General features: G+C 39.7%; 1 long non-coding RNA gene across 1 annotated transcript in view; it reads left to right on the top strand.

Moving 5' to 3' along the window:
• Window positions 1-1,279: 1,279 nt before the first annotated feature.
• LOC112530514 overlaps window positions 1,280-22,135 on the top strand; it is a 54,598-nt gene continuing 33,742 nt past the window's right edge. The window contains exons 1-3 of the long non-coding RNA XR_006931387.1: window positions 1,280-9,623; window positions 12,791-12,965; window positions 15,997-18,398. This is a non-coding gene — a long non-coding RNA (uncharacterized LOC112530514). The remainder of the gene's footprint in view (window positions 9,624-12,790; window positions 12,966-15,996; window positions 18,399-22,135) is intronic.

Here is a 22,135-nt window from a genome sequence, read left to right as displayed (position 1 = left end):
TTAATTGAAATGTGATATTTTTAGGGTAACTTTCCATGTGGGAGCATATGATGAAAAACTAACAGTCAAGTGAGGGAGGACAAAGAAAGATTAAGCTGTTATTCTTTGCATTCAGCTTCCTAATACTTGACTGGATGGATCTAGAGGCACGTCTTAGGCAAACATCAAAACAACTATTATACAAATATGTTAGAACATCAAAGCAAAAGCTCTGTGTGTACCCTAGTTGATTTCCATTGCAAATACAAAGCTACCTCATTTATTTTCCAGTTTGTGCTCGTGATTATTTTAATTTGCCATGTTTGTCCAGGGGCAGCCATCATGTTGATGCCATGGTACAGTGTCACACAAGCTGTGGCCTGAAACACCCCAGCTGGGCATCTCAGTATCAGGAGAATTTATTCATGCCTCATACAAAATGAATTGTTCAGGAAAACTTGCAGCGGTATTTAAGAAAATAGCAAAATCTGTTACTCTGGGATGGTACAGATATTTTAAGAATCCCATATGGGCATATCTCATCTACTGTTTCTGAAGACAGTCAGAATATACCTTAGTGGCAGATAGAAAAATCTTAAGAAGCACTTAAGATAAAAAGCAGATGGTCTGTAGGTCCAGTTGTCCTTCTGCATGAGAAAAGCTGAATGGAAGCTGCTGGGTTAGAGGAAGGATGCCAAAGTTGACACCTAACTGCAATTTTATTAGAGAGTCACGTTACAGGCCTGTCACAGAGCAGCAGTTTACCAGTTTTTGAAGAGGAAGCATCAGCTGTAATTGTGAAGAACCATGCAAACACACCCTCAAGCCACAGAGGACTGTAGCTTTATCATCACTGAATTTAACTTCATCTATTGTCTATCACAGGCATCTTCTGGGTCCATAGAAACTAAGGCTGGAAGGGACTTTAAGAACAGGTTGCACTTGGGAAGCTTTCCTAATGGCTCGCTGAAATTTATCTTATTGCAATTTCCATAAACTTGCTGTGTTTGCCAGGGAACAGGGCTGTTGTCCAAGGAAGGATGAGCCAAGAGTGACTGCAGCATATGCGATGCCTTCACCCGCCAGGGCGCAGCCTCACAGCATATAAGCAGGGCTAGGAGCTGGCAACAGGGTCCACAAACAAGGGGATGAACCAGAGATGGGTTCCTCCAGAGGCAGCAGGAGATGGGACAGGAGAAGGGCTGGAGACAAAAGGACAACACAAACTTGAGGCCCATCAGGGAAGCCCCGCAGGAGAACCAGGGGTCCTGGGGCAGGATCCGGGCTGAGGCTTGTAACCCAGGGCAGGGGGGGGCTGTTGGTGCTGGCAGGGGCCTGGCAGCATTCACAGTGGACATGGTGATTAGTTGTGTTCTTTTCTTTTCTGTGGGAGATGCATCTGCTGTTTTTGTGTTTCATTTGAAATTGCACTCATACTTTCCTGGGAAGGATAAAGAGAATTGTAAAAATTGTACATGTATAAAAATCAGCCAATCTGGTGTTATTTTATCTCTATGGGAGCTGTGGAAGGATCTTGTTTCTGGTTGTTGTTTGTTGGTTTCTTTTTTTTTTTTTTTTTTTTCCTTTTTCTGTTTTTCTTTATCTCTTGGCAAGGGTGAGAAATAATATTTTTTCCTTCAATCAATTTACTCTGAATTCAGATATACGAGCACATCCAAAAAGCAGTCCATGAGAACTGCACACACACTCATACTTCTTTTTTTATCGAAACAATTGCCTTGAGATTACTTTTTTTTTTTTCCCCCCCAGAGGTCGTTATCAAACAATTTGAGCCTACAGAATGGGAAAACCAGGTAATGGGCAAGAACATGCACTACAAGTGACTGCAGTTCCTGTTACGATAGTTGAAAACCCGAATTTCTTGTCATCTTCTTCAGCTCACGCATCCAGCTATTGTAGCATAAGTATTGTCAGTACTGCCTCTGAGCAGTATGTCGTCCTCCATGGTTTTCATATGTATGCTGGAACCAACTGCTTTTTATTTGCTATGAGCACTACTGAATGCTTATAGAAAATATGTAGGCTGAAATCTGATAATTGTCTCCCATCGTTTTTCCAAACTGTCATTTGTTCACACCTTTTTCCAAACTTTATCTGTGAAAAAATTGAGAGAGGATAGGTCAGACTAAAGAAAAAAAAGATATTTTAATTAGCAGCAGACCTGAAAAATTCTAGTTTGCAACATGCTTTACTGAAATTTCTGTTCCTGTTTCGAGTACGCAGAGCTATACCTAGGGTAGGGTAAGGTGTTTTACATGCATTATGTGAACAGGGCAACCACTGAATTTATTTAAGAAAAATGTATTTTTATGGAGAATAGCTGTGTACAGAGAAAATGCATATATTTCAGAAATAGATCCGTTCACAGTGCAAAAGCTTCACATCCTCAGCTATTTCCCACATTTTCTGCCATGTTTTATTAAACTGGGAACTTTTGAACCTTTGTCTCTGTAGGGAATTTAATCAAGTCTGATTCACAGGAGCGACAGATACTATATCTTGTCTCAAAGTACAGTCTAATTCTGCCTTGATGTTACTGCATAACGTATGCATACTTTACACTTAGATTCCAGAGTGTATTCTTTTTTTTAGGTAATATACTTTTCAAGTACTGGAGAAAAATCATCTAAAAATTGGAATGTGTGCCAGTCAAATGATAGAGATTAATAAAGATTGTTACCCGCATGAAAAAACGAAACTAAGTTTCTAAGAAGATATTACATTAGCAGAAGTGAGTTATTTTCTGAATTCATTCTCCTGTGATAAATTAACTTCTCTTACAGTATGGACATTAAATCATTTGCAGTTACCTTATCACAGCTCTGAAAATCAGTGCCTTTGCTGAGATTCTTCCAGTGTCCAGCAGCAGGAACACTTAGAAACAGCATGAGTTGTTTGTATAAAAATACTGAGCCATCTATGATCTGAGAAAGTGTCCCTGTACAGTGACTACTTAAGGGATCATCTGAGATTATTTGCTTTGTAGACCCCTCACCTCTGTAGTTTCTAACTTTAAGACCAATGACATTTTGCAGTGACACTTTACAAGCCTACAATCCTTGCCTATGCTTGTTTTTTGTTGTTGTTTGTTTGTTTTAGGTAAAGCATTTATATTTTGCCCAGATCGTGCATACCGTGGAAGCTTTCCATGTCACTATGGCTAAATAAGACTATCTAGATGGGAAAGAAGATGACTAGATTCATCTTACCTACTACAGAATTTTGACATTCATTAACTGAGGTCACTGGGAGGAGGACAGATGAACAGATAGGGCAGGACACATTTCAGTACTTGTTGACAGGCACTGAACCTTGGGCTTTCTTCATTTGTTTGCAAATCATCTTTGAACATACTGATTCTGTTTCCTTTACAAAGTAATTAAATAATCAAACTATTGCTGATGTATTTTCAGAATCCCATTCACAACTCTTGTATTTTGTTTACTTACTGAAAATGGCTGGTATATGTTAGGATCTGACAGTCTCTCAGATTCATCTGATGCATATTTTTTTCTTATTTTATACACTTCATCTTTGTGCTTTTTATGAATTGTACTGCTGTATGAGGTTGCAAGTCAGGAGCATAATACCAATCATAGAAGGATCTTCCTTATTTCTCCCAGTTCTACCTACGTTCATTTGGAATAATCCAGCTCTGCTTTAGAGAGTGCATAAATTGCTAGATGGGGATACCCAGTCCTCCCAGCACAAAGTATGAAATCACGTATTCAACCCATTCATTTTATTTACGCTTACTCTGAGCAACTGAACTACAACAGCCTTATGAGGAAACATTTAAAAACAAAGCAACGACAGCATAAAAAACAACAACAAAAAACCCCTCAACGCATCATATATGACTGACAGAAAACAACTTATGCGTAGATATAATTATAGACTGCAAGTATCAAGGAAAGGCAGTGTTTAGTGTGGTCAAAGGGACAATCTGAAAAAAAGAAGAGGTGATGCTTGTTACTTTGGAATTCTGTATTACCAATAAACTAACCTTTAGCACTACATAATTTTTTAATGCAAATGTTGTGATGTAGAACACTACATAGCCTTTATAATTGAATTAATATGTGTGACGTTTTATGTTCTTTATGTACTTTTTGTTAGTTTATAGATCTGTTTGGGCAAATAATGTTTTATTAAATCTTGGATACAAGATCAAATTCTTCAAGGATCTGCAAAAGAAAAAAAGAAAGACTAGAGAAAAAAAGTCGGTTAGGCTGTTCTGAACAGATTAACTTCATGCAGATTATTTCTCTCTTAGAAAGGTACTACAGTGATATCTTAAATACTGAGTACTTGCACCATTTCCAAGAAACTCTTCAGGCTTTCTGGTATTTTCAGAACTAATAAGCTGAGGGCCTAATATTTAGAGAAAAACATAATTGGAGGAAATGTTTGCAACTGTCATATAAGTGCTGCTCTGAAAGTAATGCCTCCTATTTTATTATGCTGGCTCATAATGTCAGAGGCAGATGGTGGTGGTATGTCAGTAGATGCTGAACCTTCCTGATAATATTGCATTACATGTTGTTGCTGTGTGACAGATGGCAGCAGAGGGGCAGTCTGACAAAACGGTGTCTGACATCAAAGTGTATGTGAAGAAAAGGTGTCATTGAATCCCTCTATGCTATAATGGGTGCTATAGAAAAAAATAGCACCTATTGATATTCATCGATGCTTGCTGAATGTTTATGGAGACCAAACAGTAGCTGTGAGCACAGTGAGGTAGAGGGTGATGTGTTTCAGCACTGGTGACACCGACAGTGGGTCACCTTTGCTGGTGCTGATTTTTAAGAGTGCAACATGCAGACTCTTGTTCATCACTGGCTAAAATGTATAGTTAAAGATGGTAATAATGCTGAAAAATAGTGTTTTGTGATTGAGCATTTGCCTTATCAATTTTTTGTAACTAATGAAGCTCCAAAGAAAATCAGAGAATCTATACTTTCTCATTCCTAATCACAAGACTTTTCACTACTTTTACTACACTGAGAACTTCACTTGAATTTGGGTAATGTCCTATATTTTTCATAGTATGGTCATAAAAACATACGTGTACACAGGCATTGTCTTTGCAAGACAATGCAATCGAATAGGAGTAGAAATTTTGTAATAGATCAGTGCAATTAGTGAGTTTAGAGCCTTTAGTTTCATCATACCATTTGTTGGTGTTTTGTGTAAGGGTACACTGGGTACAACTAGCTTAAGCTGATTCCTTACCACTTGAGGCAAAGCCATTATGAAAAACATCTTAAATATATGTCCACATCAAAGTGTTCCTGTAATTTAACAAAATCAATTTCCAAACTGTTTTTTCTCATGCATTCCAAATCCAAGCCTGGAAATAGTTCAGTTTTCCAACCGAGCTTTCAACTGGTGTGTTAAAATTATTCAACACCACCGTAAAGACCTTGATCTGTGGGAGAAGAAAATAAACATTTGCATAACAGACAAAACTATGCCCAGCAGAAAAGCCAGGATTCATTGCGCGTGAACTGAGAGGACCTTCTAGGACCTGATTACAAGCTGAAGGGTGTTCCAGTCCTACATACTGCATGGCTGATTTGTAACACACAGTGTCTCTTGAAAGACCTGATCCAAATTCCTCTGAAATTCAGACTGACGTCTCTACTATGGGCTGCTCTTCCCTGAGTTCAGTGGTTGCTCATTTCTACAGTAATACTGGGACTCCTGAAATAAGGTAATGCCAACATAGGCCTGTCTATTTCTGAGGAGGAATTGGGCTGCAACAGCAGCGCTGAGAAGACAAATACACAAGTGTCCCAGGGAGGCTCTGTTCTAGAACCAGTTCTCCATGGTACTGAAAATTGGTTTTCCCTTTCTGGGCTTCTTGGAGTCTTGGAGTGTATGTAGAAAGACTGTCATTCTACAGGATGAATGATGAGGGCGTAGAGGAATGATTTCTGAACACATTGTCTCTGTGCTTAAGCCACCAGCAGTCAAAGCTAGGATATGGGTCATTCTTTCATCTGGGGATAACTTACCTAAAGTACTGAAAAAGCGACCCAGAATCAACTTTGCTGTCTCTGGATAATTCTGTTCTCTGTTTCCAATGCTCTCTCTCACAATGCAGGCTAGAATCAAGGCTGGCTCCTTCTTGTCTAGACCTCTGGCATAATATAATAAGCTGTACCAAAGCACCACATGCAGACTTCACTGTGGGCTCTAATCTAATTTAGGATCTTCTTAGTAGTCAGATCTTCAGAGAATCTGCTTTAAAAGCTTGAAGTCTCTTAGAAAAATAGCACATTTTTTTATTCACTAGGCTTCAAAAAATTCAACATGCATTTTCTGTAATTTATTCAAAGATTCTCAGTTGTGGCTTTTTTTTTTTCTCTCTCTGCCTCCCTGAGTTAGATACTCCTTCCATTTCTAATGAAGTATTAAGATGGGCATAATCTTAGAATATCAAACAAATGATGGGCCGAAGAAGAATTCTTGTTATTCGTATTTTGAAAGAGGAGATGAGGCCTGCTAGAGTAAAGATAGTATTTTTAGAAATGACTGAATGGCAGAAAACTCATGAGTTGAAAACTGAGTAAGAACTCATGGAGATAGTACTGTGTTTTGTTGCGAACTAAAATGAATTTGAGAATACTCGTGTAATTTAAGGTAGACCCCTGTTTTCTCATGGGGTGAATTTAACCCTAATGAGAATTTTCATGACAACAAATGAGGTTAAACACGCGTTACCTCATTACTGCCTGAGTCCTATGTCTCTGCACGTCCACTCAGAGATGCCATCTGCTAGAATATGAGAAAAAATGAATGCAAACTATTAGAAATGTAGCTCAAAGAACATCATGTGAAGATTGTATTTATAACTCATCGGATTTATATTAGAAATTATTTAATCACTGCAATCTTCAGTAGAAAAGATACGCGTTGCTTTTATTTTGTTTCTGTATTTTCAAGTTTTCAGATGTTTCATCCCAGATGAGAAATTACAAATAGCTAGCTTGGAAGGAAATGAAAAGGAGATAACACAGGCATAATACTAGAAAGTAAACACTTACAAATGCTGTTGAAGATTATGTACTTCAGCATTTGAGAAGAAAAAGAGAGAATGGTGAAGATTACATCTTCCAATTCCACTTTTCTACCCGAAGTGCACCCTCCAGCCACTAAAACATCCTCCACGCTGCAGTTCAGCCTTAGTTTACTCATAGAGCATTTGAATGTAATGAATAAGGAGAGACATTTTAGTAAGCGTGATTGACGCACACAGACAGATCTTGCTGTCTGCCAAATTCACTTGGTGCCCTGTAACTCAGAAGTGACCAGAACTGTGTGATGGAGAATAAACTCTCCACATGAGAAATTTTCACTGGCACAGAATTGCCAGCTGCAGACATTTGGAAATCACAGCTCACACCTCAGAAGACTGCCACTGGGCTTTAAAAATATGACACATATCTGGAGTAATATATTTTTGTGGTTTTGCATTTCCATTTCAGGTTTGGAGACCTTCTCTTGTTCAAGCTTTCTTCTGTATTTATTTTCTTAAATGAGAGCTGATATTCTTTTGAAGTTTTATGGTCCAGCAGCTGTTCTCCATGCATGCTAGTAGAAACTGTAAGGCTTGGCACAGAGTTGCAAGAGTTGGCCATAAGTCTGGCACAGTAAAGGCAGGAAAACCCCTATCAGGTGTAAGATAGAAGACTGGTAACAGGAATGTCAGGCTGCAATGAAATATGCTGGAGAAAAATGAGGGAGAGGATGAACTGGACTGGTTTCACTCTTTTTACTGACAAGAGCATGGGTTCTGCCTCCTGAACCCTACAACTCACAGGAGGTTCATAGAGAGACATCATTCCTCCACCAGATCATGGTTTTGCTATCTATCTTGATCTCTCTTCCCCATGCAACCCAAACAGGAAGGGAGGATGTAAAAGGCACTGACACGTTATTAAATGAAAAATGTTCAGAAGAGGTCAGGAACAAAATCTCAGGGCTGTTTAAAGTTGCTTGATTGCTGTCTGAGTAGCAAATAAGGCAACCATACAAAGGTCACTATGTCTCATCCTATTACATCAGTGCCCTTTGAAAGTACATTGTGTCCCTTCAAGTTGTGTCACATCAAGAGCTGGTTGAGTGCTTCATTGTGACTGATATTCATTGCTAATTTAACTTTCTGTTACTGGTACATTATTTGTGAAATTATTCTTGTTTCGGGAAGCACGTTTCTTATTTGCAGGAGCGTATGAACGCCTTGCAGATGCTCCCTTTGCTCCCTTTGACTGTTCCTGTTGTTGGGGTGGTCACGTAAAACACGTGTCTCCTCCTTCTCTTTTTGTGATCAGATGACCACAGTGGAAGAATAGGCAGAAGAATGGGATTACCCAAGCATTTCTAAATTTTAAAAAGGTATGGGTTAAAAGAGTGAAAAAAAGAAAATGTCAAACAAGCCTGAGTATTACAGCTGACAATGAGCATGAATGTGGAGGATTTTCAATGCTGACTGTACTTTCCATACATGGTTATGAGCTGGTTTTCGGTTTTGTTTGTTTGGGGCTGGCTTGGGTGTTTCTGGCATTTTAAGGGATTTACATCCCTTAAAATGTTGTATTAGGAGTAAGTCTCAGAATTCTCCACTAGAGGACACTCTCTTCTTTTAAATGACATGCTTAGTACTCAGCTGAGTGAACGACGAGTTCTCAGCTATGAGACCTACCTCCTTCGGTCCTACCTCCCTGAGTTTATAAAAATGTACGAATGAGGTCAGTGCTGAGGGACTTGTGTGAAGTCTCAAATGTTCAATCTCCAGCTTGGAATGGAAAAAGATTTTTAAAGCAGCATCCAGTCCAATTAGCTAAGCTGCAAGGTTGAACCACAGTGGAAAATCTCACTCTGCTTTGACACGTAATATTTTATACATATCAAAATATCAAAAATATCTTGGCATCGTTATGTCATTTACAGTAAAAAATTTATCAAACGTGATTCTCACTCATGGTGGAAACACAGTTTTATTTTTACTTAGCTGAATGTGAGAAAGTTAGTGCTGAATATAAGCTATTGAATCATCGGGGAATTAATGTGTTACTTTTTCTTAGGGTCCATTTTCATGTCAGACCTGCCCCACTTTAATGGGGAAACGCATATAAAAGGGCTGATTCCACTCGTTTATATGCTTGTACCTGGCTTTGTGCTTCCTTTGCCTTTTCTCTTTCAGACCTAACGATTGCACAGTTGCAAGGTGAGCTGGATTAATCAGGTGGCTCAACAGAGAACAAAACCACCAAAACAGTCGGATGGGCTATTTTGAGTCAAAGCACTAGGTAGGTCTTCTGCATGGGAGTTGGAGGCACACAGCTGGGAGAAAAAGGCAGGAGGAGGACTTTTCTGCAGCAGCTCTTTGCCTTTGCACCAGGCTGGCTGCAACATGATATCACACATTTTCAGGCCACTAAAAATGTCATGCAAACACCACTTTGGTTTTTATTTGTTTTGTTTCTGAAACTGAAGTTAGGTCACATCCTGGCTTCTGATCTGTAACGTTAGAATCATGTAATCTCTTGGAGTTCACTGGGTTCACAGCTGCTACAAAACAGGTGGCCTGAGAGAATTAGACCAATAAAAGAAGTGTAAGTAAACTTGGATTTATTTATTTTTTATTTTACTGTTATTCCCCCCTCCCAGCATTACATTCACATGGCTGTTCTCTGTAACACTATAAACTGTACTACTCAAGAGAAGCAGTCATTGAAAATAATGAAGACAGTACATTGTGAGTCCACGAGTTTATAAAAAATGGTCTCTACAGATCTGTAGTGCCTACTGAATAGAATAGACTTACTTGGACAACAGCTACCATATCTATTCAAGTAGTAACAGATTCTTAATTATGTGGTACACGTATGTTAAAAGCCAGATCTTCTCTCTCTAAGAATATATGTCAAAAACACAAATTCTTGTGTCTAGTGATTTGATGTTTTTCCTGGTCTAACAGTTATGGTATAAAGAAATGAATAAGAGAGGAAGTACAATTATTAAAATACAATTAAAAAAAAAGCCACCAACCAAACACATTGATGGTTTAGCGCTATGTATATTTTGTTATTATTTTCTGTCTTTTTAGTGTGTTATGTTGTATTAGTGTACTTTATAGGTGTTTATGCCTTTGATAGCATAATAAAGTATTTATTGCTAAATGTGATTTTCTCACTTTATTTTACTTGCTCTAGAAACCTATGAATAAAAAGCAAATACACTTGTGGTAGTCAGAAGTGCACCCAGACATAGCAAACTGGCACCTACACTGTACTGTGCTAGCTGAACACCTTGCTTTTCTTCTTGATGGACTTAGGAACAAGACATCTTCCACCGTAGACAGCTAGACTGTTTACCTCAGTGTTAGCTACTCAGTATTGGATGACACACATGGATTAAATATGCAACAACCCACATCTTAGAAAGGGATGCCTTCATAGATGTGAAGTCACAGAATAAAAGAATGCATACTGTCACAGAATAACACAATCCAATTGCAGGATTCTGAGGTTAAAAGCTGAGAATGACAGATGAGAAAGCATGACTCTTTTATCTACATACTTTCATGTGAATAGTTAGTTGTGCTACCTAAATTTAAAATTCAGAGTCTAATTTCAAGACAGACATCAAAGACATAAACTATGATGTGGTCTATGTTCCCATGCAAGGTAGTTGTACTCAGGACAACTCTCATGATCTTTGAGCCGGACTGTTTGCTTATTTGTCTGATGCATAAGGAAGAAACGAAGAGGGTGAAATCTTGGCTGTAAAATTCCATTTGTTGGCAAGCACAGCTAGTTCAAGGAGAGAAGGAATCATGGGCCCACAGCAGAGTATGTCTGAATCAATTCTTCCCATGTGATTCAAGGCAAACTGTCATTAATATTTCTTCATTTGGTGTCCTTCATTTAGTTTTGAAGCTTCATACCTTGTCATGGAAACCACGGGTAATGTCTGTTTGATTCATGCTGAAAAGTCGTGGAAAAGAAAAAGGTGGTAATTTTAGCTGGGCTGCTGGTAGAAATAACCAAAGTTCCCGAGTTTTAAATTAAGGTAACAAGAGCCAGAATGAATTAATATGAAGCAGATTACCAAGACATAACAAGCCATTCAGTACTGTCAAAATACTCTTCAAAACTAGCTTGATAGCATACAGTCATCAGTGCAGAATTTTCTAAGGAGATGCTTGCCAGGTTTTCATGATAGTTTTGTTATGGAATAAAAACCAATATTTCAGATCAGTGTAAAGGAATGAGTAAAGTCACAGAAGCAGGAAGAAGCATCAGTTATTTAACAGGCTCTCAAAAAGTACGCACAGACACAAATGGTGTGAGTAGATCTGAAAAGACAGCAGTATTTTGGAAGAAAATGCATCTTTTGTTAGAGAACCAATACTGTTTTTATAAAATCTGTATCTTTTTTCCTGTTACTTTCAGTGGTAAAGAAATCTTTGTTTCTGTGGGGCACATGCATAGGTGGCAAAAGAAGTTATTTGCTGATTATAGTAAGTGGAAAGACCCTGGTTTTCAAATCTTCAGTTTGCTTGGGAAGCAAAAATCAGCGTCTATACTCTTAAGGTCAAGAAAAATTAAAGCAGGAACAATGAAAAGATCAACTATGTCGCCCACCATTAGTTATCTACAGACAGTCAGCATGGTGCTGTCAATGCCAACCCCTTAGGATTTTGTTGTCAAATTCAGAATCTCAGTCTTTCTCACTGATAGCCATCCTAAGCTTTGGCTCATGACTGTAATAATCCAGTTTACCAGGACTGAGGTTGGCAGCTTTCAGTCTCTGGCAACAGTGGTTAGTAGAGAAGAGCAGAGCTGTCCTGAAAGGCACACCAGCACCATGGAGGACATTCCCCAGGGTCTGTGAACCTCCGTACCCCTTCATCACCTTCTGCTCCAAGTGCATTCCTCTGACCTTTTCCCACCCTGGTATAGATTTACAACAACATGTACACTAATAAACACTTAAAAAGCAATCTTCATTCCCTATCTTTTTCTCATAAAATAACCCACTACCAAAGGTTTCTCTCTACGCAGGCTCTTCTCCCTGGGGGCGGGATGAAAGGAGAAACAAGTGACAGATGTTAGCTGTTTTGGTTAATGCACTATTAGAAAGCACTCAGACACTATGGTGATGAGGGCATTATAAAAGTCTGTGTGGGAGAGAACAGAATGAGCACAACGCGTGTAACATCAGAGGCACGGCTGCGTACAGCTTGCTTTCCGCACCTTGCTAAGGAGCCCTGTCTGCTGGCCAAGCCACTCCGTTTCTTCTGTCCCGCTGCTGACAATAGGACAGAGAAACATGCAGGGTGAGCACTCTTTCACAGAATGTGTACTCTGTCTTCCATTTCCTAAAGCGCTCAAGGGATTAAACAATAAGAATCACAGCTAGAATTAGAATTTTAATGGGGAATGAGTGCGAACATTCTCCTAATTCGGCCTGTGAGCACCATCTGAAAAAAAAACTGCAGGCAAAGAGGGACAGAGACAGAGAATGTACTCTGACCAGACTGATGAGAAATTCAGCATGTGTTTTAATGAGGGATGGGTTAAAGTAAGTCAGTGCAGTTGACCTTGTTGGAGACACATTTTCCTCATGCAAAATCCTGACATTTCAGACCTGCTTTCACACATTCCATGAATAGATGTCATTACTCATTATCACATTTATCAGTACAAGTATAAAACAATGAGGTGTCAACGTGGGGAAGGATTAAAATAGGCTTTACTATTTTTTTTTTTCTCAGCAGAAAGTACCTGGCAAAGGTAATTATGTGGCAACTTCTTCTAAGAGAGGGAAAAGAAGCCAACTTTCTGACATCCAAAAGTATTCCTCTGAGGTGTTGTTCAACCTAGACCAAAACTTTCCATTGTCCTGATGCTTTCCAGACCAGCATAAGACACTGAGCTGAGCTTGGAGAGGTAATAGCCAATTCTTCTCTTTGTTGTGGGTTTTATTTTCGACTTCACTGCAGGTAACATCAAGTGCAGTGCAGCTCTTTGCTCCTATTTTGGAGGAAAGTCAATGCAGCTTTCATGCATGGCAATAAACTACGTTATAAAGAACAACTTGACAGTCAATTTCTGAATCTATTTGTGGCTAACTGTCATGGGATAGCTAGGGTGGATGGGAAGCGACACAGTTACTGAGGTGTGGAGAAGGGTGAATATCTGGCACGCAAAACTGGAGAGGCACAGATTATCTCCTTACAGACATCACTCACTAAGCCTACAGTGAGCCCAGCTTTGTTCACGAGGAGGTGATGCTCAGGATGGTTCACAGGCTTCCTGGCTTGCTCTGCTGCGCCATGGTGGCTCTGTTCTCTTTCTCTTTTTATCTTCTTTTTTTAGCAGGTAGGATTTGTTGTTTTCTTTTCAAACCCGACCTGTTTGCTGGGTGGCTTCACAACGTGGCCAACACACAGGGAGAAAGCAGAATACAGTGGCACAAGACAAAAAGGGGCAGGAACTGTGTGTGGAGAAGGTGGTTACGAAAGGGCTGCGAGGTATCACCATTCACAGCACTGCTCATGCAGCAAAGCAGGCTCCTAAGACTATTCCACCATCCTAAATGTAGTGATACATGCTGTGTGCTGGGAACGGGAATCATGCAGTTAGAGGTGCCCTGATATTTTTATATATATATATATTTAATAGAAAGAAAACAGGCTTTTCACCGATAGTAAACCCTGCTATTTGCAAATGAACTTTTCTTTTTTTTCTTTTTTTTTTTCCAAATGCATCAGTTAATAGAAGTCTCTGTCATTTAGCCAAATGCAAACTCAAGTGAATAAGATTGCCAGTTATTGGTATAATTTTGAAAGAAAGGTATTCAGGACTAATTGTATGCTTCTCTTGGATAGCCAGCTTCTATCACTTTGTTTTTGCAGTGCCATCTTCTCTCCAACTGACAGTCTGATGGCTTTTTTTTTTTTTTTAATAGAATTTTCTCTTTTGAAAAAATTAAAGCCTTAGTAAAAAAAAAACAACCCTAGCCTCTGCAAAATAAACCCATCAATTACATTTTGATACCATTCCATTGTGACCAGCAGAACATCCAGAATGACTGCAAAATCTGTTGAGAATGGTAAAAAAAATTGCTAGTTCTATATGCTCATTTCAGTAGTGCAAAGATGATCCCGCTTACATCAAAAGGAGTATTAGCATTACTCTAGCTATAGAAAAGCTGCAGAACACTGCCTTTGCTCATGTGCTCCTCCAGTGAACGTCCACAAGGAGCCTATTCTGCTTTCTCTAGAACTTGCCTTATGCAAGTGATAAAGTGCTGCATGCAGTACTGACAGTGGAATAGTATCTAAAACAGTGTTATGTGATAGAGCCTGTGATACAAGAAGCTTTGTGTGGGAACGGACAGTGCCCCACTCATGCAGAATATCATATTAACCTCTGTATATTTTACAGCATCAAATGTCAAATATACACGCCCCTGTGCAGGCCAAATGTAGAGAGGCACTGCCTGATTTTGAAAACAACTTGATTTCCATTTAATGATCAAAGATTCACAGATTTAAAAGGCCAGAGGGACCATCGTGATCTTTTTGTCTGACCTCCTGTATGACACAGGCCAGAGAACCACACCCACCAATTTCTGCCCCAAGACTATAACTCCTGCTTGCGAGAATACGATTCTTTTAGAGGCATACTGCCTAATGCCCAGTACCATGGCTGTGGGTAAACTACAATGGGTAATTCGGAGCATTTGCTATCACCATCTCATAAGGGATATAGTTCTTGCGAGCTTTGTTTAAAACTTCTGGATGGTTTCGCCACCACCTCTGACAAATGAAGCCTCGCACTTAGTCTGTCAGCAGCTAAAAGCTCAGCGATGCATGTTTCTCCAAGAACTGCCTAACCCTTGGCCTCTGCCGGCGAAGGTGCCAGGTCTGGTGGCAGTTTCTGTAATATGGAGAGTTTTCAGCTCCAAAAGTGGATAGACGAGTTAATTCCCTTCATGTGGCCCACCGGACGGCCATCAGGTGGTTATCGATTCCACTGGCTGCGCACACGCGCGGGGTTCGCTTTTGTTAAGTCACTGAAATGCTGTAAGATTCTACAATGAGCATTGTTACTCATATTTTCTAACAACTTATTTCCTCTTTCTAAACTATGATCACAATTTTCCGTTCTAGACACTTGTTCGAATGGACTGATTTAGCACATGCTATTTCACAGCAGTACCAACAGTAGGTAGCCCCTGCCTGTAAAAGTTTTAAATCTAAACTGCAGAGAATATGCCACGGTATATATCAGAAGGTTTTTAATATGATACAACTCTTAAGATAACTCCTGTCACTACGCTTTGATACTTTGCATTTCCTGTAAATTAATCTTTCGTTTCCAACTGTTAATCTCTGGAACTGCAATGTACAATATAAATGGGATCTTTTAAAAATAGCAGAGTAATAAAATGAATTAAAATGACAGTAAAGAAAAAAAAAAAAAAAAACACCACCTCAGTTGTGCCAGAAATCAGTTCAATATGCTGGCTTAGTCTTTTTTAAATGAAATTGAACTGATGAAGTTAAATGCAGTTCTTGCGCAGAAAAATATGTATGATAAATATTTATGTGGTCAGCACTTTAGAAATTACGTATGGTCACCACATAAAACTATATGATAAAAACTTGGGGTAACTATTATTTTCTATGTGGGATATACACAAACATAAGATTGCAGTGAATGACAAATAGTTCTGTCCCATATAAAGCCACATTTATTAGAACGTAACAGAGAGTGCTGTTACCCCTTCTGTCTGAGAGATTAGCTGATTTTCAGAGACGTGGTTTTATTTAATCAGAACTAGAAATGGTTAGGAGAGCAGTCATCTTTGCTGATGGTGTTATACATTTGTGTATTTCACACAAAGAAAGCACACATCCGTACATCTGCATTCAGGAGTATTCAGACAAGTGACAGTTATTTATGTTCTCAGCCCTCTGCAGCTAAGCTCTCAGCCCAGAAATCCCTCTGAAGACCTTCAGAAAAGCCATGTTCCAGTGCTTCTTTAAGCTATGTCTTGGTATGTGCTGCTGCTTCTTTTTCAGTTTCTCTTTCTGTCTTTCACTCTGGTGTTGTTCAGCAAAATCTCCCTGACTATTCCTGCTTTTGTTTTGAGGAGTGACATGCTGTAGCACTTCACTTCTGTCTTCTTATATATCAGCACCTGATTGCCATGCTGGAAAGCAATGATTTTTTCAGTTGCTATAATCAAACATAGTATTACATCCCATCATTGTCAGTGAAGCATGAGAGACTCTATATTAATACTTAACCTCTTATATTGTGCTCATGAAAGACAGATGGGAAAAGAGAAATGAGAAGCAGCTCTACAAAATATGGCCCAGAACAAATACCACAAAGAAGCTCACGCAGTGCTTTCTGTACCTTGTAGTGGCTTCACTTTATTTGCTGCTGTTCCCAATTGTTAGCTGAACATCTGTAATACCACCACCACCACCAACATACTCTGCATCATCTAATGCCAAGCATATATACAAGCCCTCCCAAATCCTAATGACTTTTTGCACAATAAAAGGCCACAGGACAGAGCCTTTAGCTATGGGTACTGTTTAGGGCTTAGTGGGATTTTTTTATTACTGGAATCTTCTGAGAGATTTTGGTTCATTCACATCACATCTGTCCACTCCAGATGCAGGTGTTGTGTTTGGGCTCTGATGCTGCAATGAGTTGAAGCCCACAGGCTTTGGCAGTTCCCAGCAGAAAATATATGTGAAGACCTCTTTGCTCCTATGCACAGGTTCAGAGATCTGCCTGTGGAGGACAGGGAACATCCATGTACAGAAATTAGGAAGCTGAGGTAAATTACAGTCCAAAGATGGTGTTAATTACCTCAATCAACTAATACTGAGAATCTGTAGTCTTTTGTACTTACTGATCTCAGGTCAGTGTCATAAGAATAGCTAAATAATTGCTTCTCTGAAAGGTTTATGTAGTATTTGGATGGAATTAACCTAAATTTAACTGTCTAAAAATGAACTGTCTATTCTATACCTAGACTCAACAAAGAGGAAGACACCCTCAGCAATGACACACCTCATTGCATATTGCATCTGCCTTGGAAAAGGATGAGTTGTCCTCTGGAATTGCTTTAACACTCATTTATATCTAATATAATAGCTTAGTCTAGGTGTTTACATTAAGAAAATGTGAGATGTTTCTTAACACTGGCGTGCATTTACATTGCATTTACAGAAACAATCTTGCTTAGGTACCAGAAGCAGTCTGTCCGTAGTCTACATGTGAAGAACATTTCTGCCACTCTGAATTTGAAGACTTAGAGGGGTAAAATTATAACTACCTTGGATCAGAGTCTTTGCACAGCGGTGTTGTGGCTTTAAGCCTCAGCTATTTATTGCAACAGTAGGGGATGATTCCGCATTCTGTATCGATTTGAAGATATTGCCTTTGATTTTAGTTGCTAGTTGCTATACTTGAGATAACAATTAGTTTAGGGATAAGAGGCAAAATATAGAAATATTTTACAGTAGAGTAAAATATTACTTATTTTTTATGAGAATCTTTGTAGTATTTCATGTAATTGATCTTAATTTTGCCAATCATTTATGGGAGGCACTTTTTAAAACACTTCTACCGTAAGGTTTTTCTCTGTGTTCTTCTAACACCTCTGGAGTTATTTGTTTGTGATCATAAAAATTGGTAAAAAGAGAGCAGCGGGCATCAGAGCTGATATGTGAAGTGCCAATCAACTTTTGGATCATCATTTGCTATGACAGCAGTGGGAAGGAAGAAGAATGGTGGTCACCAATTTATTTTAATGTGTCCTGCAACCTTGTGATTGATTAGAGAAAAAACAGATTGTTTCATCCTTTTTCCACAATTGGATTTTCTGGTTAAATCCAGAACTGCCGAAGTGCAATAAAACACTCCCATGAAAGCAGTAATCTCCCTAAATCTTCAAATTCCCCCCGCCTCCCCAAACCTCATTTCATACACAAACATGGAACAAAATGATGTATAAAAGCAGCAAAAGTGATTACCATCAGCAGAGTTTCCTTTTTAATGTATTAGACCTTTAATCTTTTATTAAGTGTTGGCCATTAAAATTATTAAACTGCATCCCCTCCTCCTGACAACGTACAGTTTTTGAATGAATTGACTAAGGTACTTAAAAATATATACTGTGTTGTTTCTACGGCTCTGTTGGTCTGTATTTTTAAGAGTAAATTTTGCATTGCTTAATGAGGTCATCTCATCCCTTTCTTCAAAGCTGGTGGCTCCTGGCGGCTGTAGGAGCTGCATCTCCCCTCCGTTCTCATGGAAGCGCAGGGATCCAGGAAGCTCCTCTGGATGATGGTGAGTAGGCAGAAAGACTGCTCTCTTGGAAGTCATCTGCTGGGAGTGGATACACAGCCTTTTCAGAGCTACCTTACACTTCTCTTTCAAGCCCACAGACTGAGTGAATATTGGCTTTAAGTATGTCCACAACCAGAAGGTTAACTACCGGCTAAATAAACATGATGACAGTTAATAATATAATAATTTGCAAACTTCTAAAAGGACTACAGCCCTGCAGGCTCCATAGTGGCAGCAGCAAACAGCAGCAGGTTAGGCAGTTCCTTTCCTTTTCTGGGTAACTAATATGACAGGAAAGTGTTCAAAAGCAATGAGGAGTCTAAGGAGACTGATCGGAGAGGTCTCAGGGAGGCACTGGTTTCTCAGGAGGTCAGTGGACTTATTTTTCTGACATCAGACTGCAGGAAGGAATCTCTATGATGCAGCTACCCCAAATCATTTGAAACATTTCAAAATATTAACCATTAATATTACTGTCAATTCCAAATTGACTGTCAATCCCTGTGTATCAGTGAGGTTGGGGTTCCCCAGCTCTGGACTTAAGAGCAAATGACAAGGCTTTCTTCACCTTTTCATTTAGTATCAATCTAGTACCTATGACTGACAGAAATTAACATTGCAGTCTTGGAAAATGAATCATGGCAAATGAGCAAGACAAATTCTTGTACTGAACAGGCAATACACTGACCAGAATGACTTCTGCTACATACAGTCTGCTCTCCCTGGCAAGTGGTGACTAAGAATTGAGTGCTGTGGGAAAAGTGTTTGGGTGTAGCAGCTGAGTTTCTGGATGCTGTGGTCTGATCTTGTGAACACTCACATAAGTGACTAACTTCGTTTGAGTAGACCCACAGAACAGGAATCACTTCATTCTTGTATGTTTATAAACTCAGGAGCATATGTTTATAAGCTCAGCTTTCTCTATGAACAAAATTTAGTCATTTACTTTTCATTCGTTACAGTCAGTTTATCTTTAACTTCACTTAAAACAAGTAATGCTCTTATTTGAACAGTAAGTGGAAGTGTGCCACATCAGTGCTTTGACAATTAGCCAATCTAGCTACCATAGCGTAGGAGTTACAGTAAGCATACATAGAAAGTTGCATCGGTCATTCATTTTGAGCAAGTTCGTCAACTTGGCCCATCTTCCTGAGCAGTTCACTTGTTTGATACAAGCAATGAAAGCCATTCCACTTATCTTAATTGCTTTACTCATGTCTTCCATATTCCTGTAATGGTTCTTGATTGTTCAGCATCAGAAATTAAATGTATCGTCTGCCATTATTTCCACAGTCACCAAGTACAAGCAGTTAGGTAGTATTAGTTAGGTCTATGCTAGCCCCTCACTTTTAAGAGTCTGAAATTCACCTTTTGCATTAGATCAAAAGTACAAGCAGCATTGGCGAGGTTAGCTTAGCTCCTGGCTGGCTTATGTAACAGACCAACCAAGTCAAATTGGCAACATTATCAGTTATCACTAGCTATATTAATAACTGCAACCCTTGTGCACAACTTACATGTACATAACCTTGTATGTGATCGGAGAAAGTTTACTTTTAGTTAAAGCAGTTGCTTTCTCTTCACATGATATTTCTATACAGGCAGGCATGGCTAGTGAAGATAGACAGAGGGAAAAAACACTAGGTGATTTAGATACAGCTGCAAAAATCCCTCCGGTATCCCACAAGAATACAGATAATGTTTGCTCAAGCAAACGTGCAAAAGCTAGGAAAAGCCAGAATTAATGTTGCCCATGTAACCTTATTATGGCCCTCTGTATATACATGCCTTAATCACACTGACCTCTGGTACCTCAGCAGGGTGTGAATCAGCATTGTGTAAGGCAGGGGAATTTTACTTTTACAGCCCTCCTCAAATGAATGGTGGCTAGGACAGTTTTACAGGTTTAAAACAATGCCCCTTCCCCTCCCACTGTGCTTGGAAACATCTGCATTGTTTTAGATGAATTGTTTCAAAATAAGCATACATCGAGGATCTAAAGTTCTGTACTTGGTGGAAACCCACTAGTGGTCAAAAACAACACAAAATTGTGTTGCCCCATGTGCTCTGGAAATTGTACCCTTTCCTTCTATGTTGGTTTTTCTTTTCTTCCCTCCCTCCCTCCCTCCCTCCCTCCCTCCCTTCCTCCCTCCCTCCCTCCCTCCCTTCCTCCCTTCCTCCCTCCCTCCCTTCTTTCTTTCTTTCTTTCTTTCTTTCTTTCTTTCTTTCTTTCTTTCTTTCTTTCTTCTTTCTTCTTTCTTCTTTCTTTCTTTCTTTCTTTCTTTCTTTCTTTCTTTCTTTCTTTCTTTCTTTCTTTCTTTCTTTCTTTCTTTCTTTCTTTCTTTCTTCTTTCTTTCTTTCTCTCTTTCTCTCTTTCTCTCTTTCTCTCTTTCTCTCTTTCTTTCTTTCTTTCTTTCTTTCTTTCTTTCTTTCTTTCTTTCTTTCTTTCTTTCTTTCTTTCTTTCTTTCTTTCTTTCTTTCTTTCTTTCTTTCTTTCTTTCTTTCTTTCTTTCTTTCTTTCTCCCCCCCCCCCCCAAATGGATGATTTCACTGACTGGGTTCAAAGAGTGGCTTCACAAAGAGTTGCAGCAGCTCGGCTGAGGGGGCAGTAAATTGTGGTAGTTGATAGTGCAGGTATGAGGCAAAGGGGAGATCAGGAACCTGCTAATTCATTTTTCTGCTGGAAAAACTACAATGAGGAACAAGCCATTATTTTTTTAATTGTGCTCTCATCAGTAACTTTAAATTATAACTGTGAAGACACAGTACAGTGCTGCCACCCAAACAGCAGTCCCTCATCCAGCTCCCACGCACATCTTACCCAGACCTCACTGTATCTGCAGGCAATTCAGTCTTTCTTACCATCGCCCTGCCCTCCCAGGAGCAGCTGGAAGTTGCAAAGGCAGAGCTGAAACCAGAACGTTGCTTCCTGCTGATCAGATCTCAGTGAAGAATTAACAGACCTTAGAAGAATTTCCCCACAGACCACAGAAGAAATTAATTAAGTACCCCTTCTCCATTGTATTAAGCAAATACCGTTTCCCTCAGCACTGAGACCTTCCACAAGCAGACAAGGTGCCCCTTCCCAGCCTGGGCCCCTGCTGCACCCAGCACCACCTTGATGCAGCCCTGTCCAGGCTGAGGCCTGCAGCAGTGCCTGGGGAAGGCCAGGCTGCGGCCTGCCCTGACCACCACCCCAGCCCTGCTCACCTGGCTGGGGTTGTGGAATGGGCTGGTTGGGGAGGGAGGTACTGCACTGCTCTCCTAGCCCCACAGCTTCCATCACTGCAGGGTGCCCTGTTGCCACCTCCTGTACAACCCCAGGGCAAGCCTTCTGCAGAGCGAGCCCTCTTCATGTCCCACAGCATTCACAAATGGATCAGTTTTTCTGTATGGGCAAACTGAGGCTGTATGCTCTAAAAAGCATACAACTTTATTAGCTTCTTGAAGCCCCTTCAGAAGCTCGTATTCCTTGTGAATGGTGTTTTCTGTAAAGATGTGCTCAGAGTTAAGTAAGTTTGACTTTGGGAACTGTGAAGAAGTCTCAGCACTGCGGTAAGCCCTGAGCAGGTGTCTGTTCTGTGGGTGATATTTGCCAGCCCCTGGAAGGCAAAAAAATTTAAAGCAGTTGACCTTAGGATTTCTCAGAGTCATAGGAACTCCCTGGGAACTGCTAAGGTACTCTGACACCTCATCCTTACGTCCTTGAGGCTGCGGACATTGATCCTCCCCTTGAA

This window comes from Gallus gallus, chromosome 1, assembly GCF_016699485.2.
Source record: "Gallus gallus isolate bGalGal1 chromosome 1, bGalGal1.mat.broiler.GRCg7b, whole genome shotgun sequence".
Lineage (NCBI taxonomy): Eukaryota > Metazoa > Chordata > Aves > Galliformes > Phasianidae > Gallus > Gallus gallus.
This window is presented reverse-complemented; position numbering and strand designations above follow the sequence as displayed.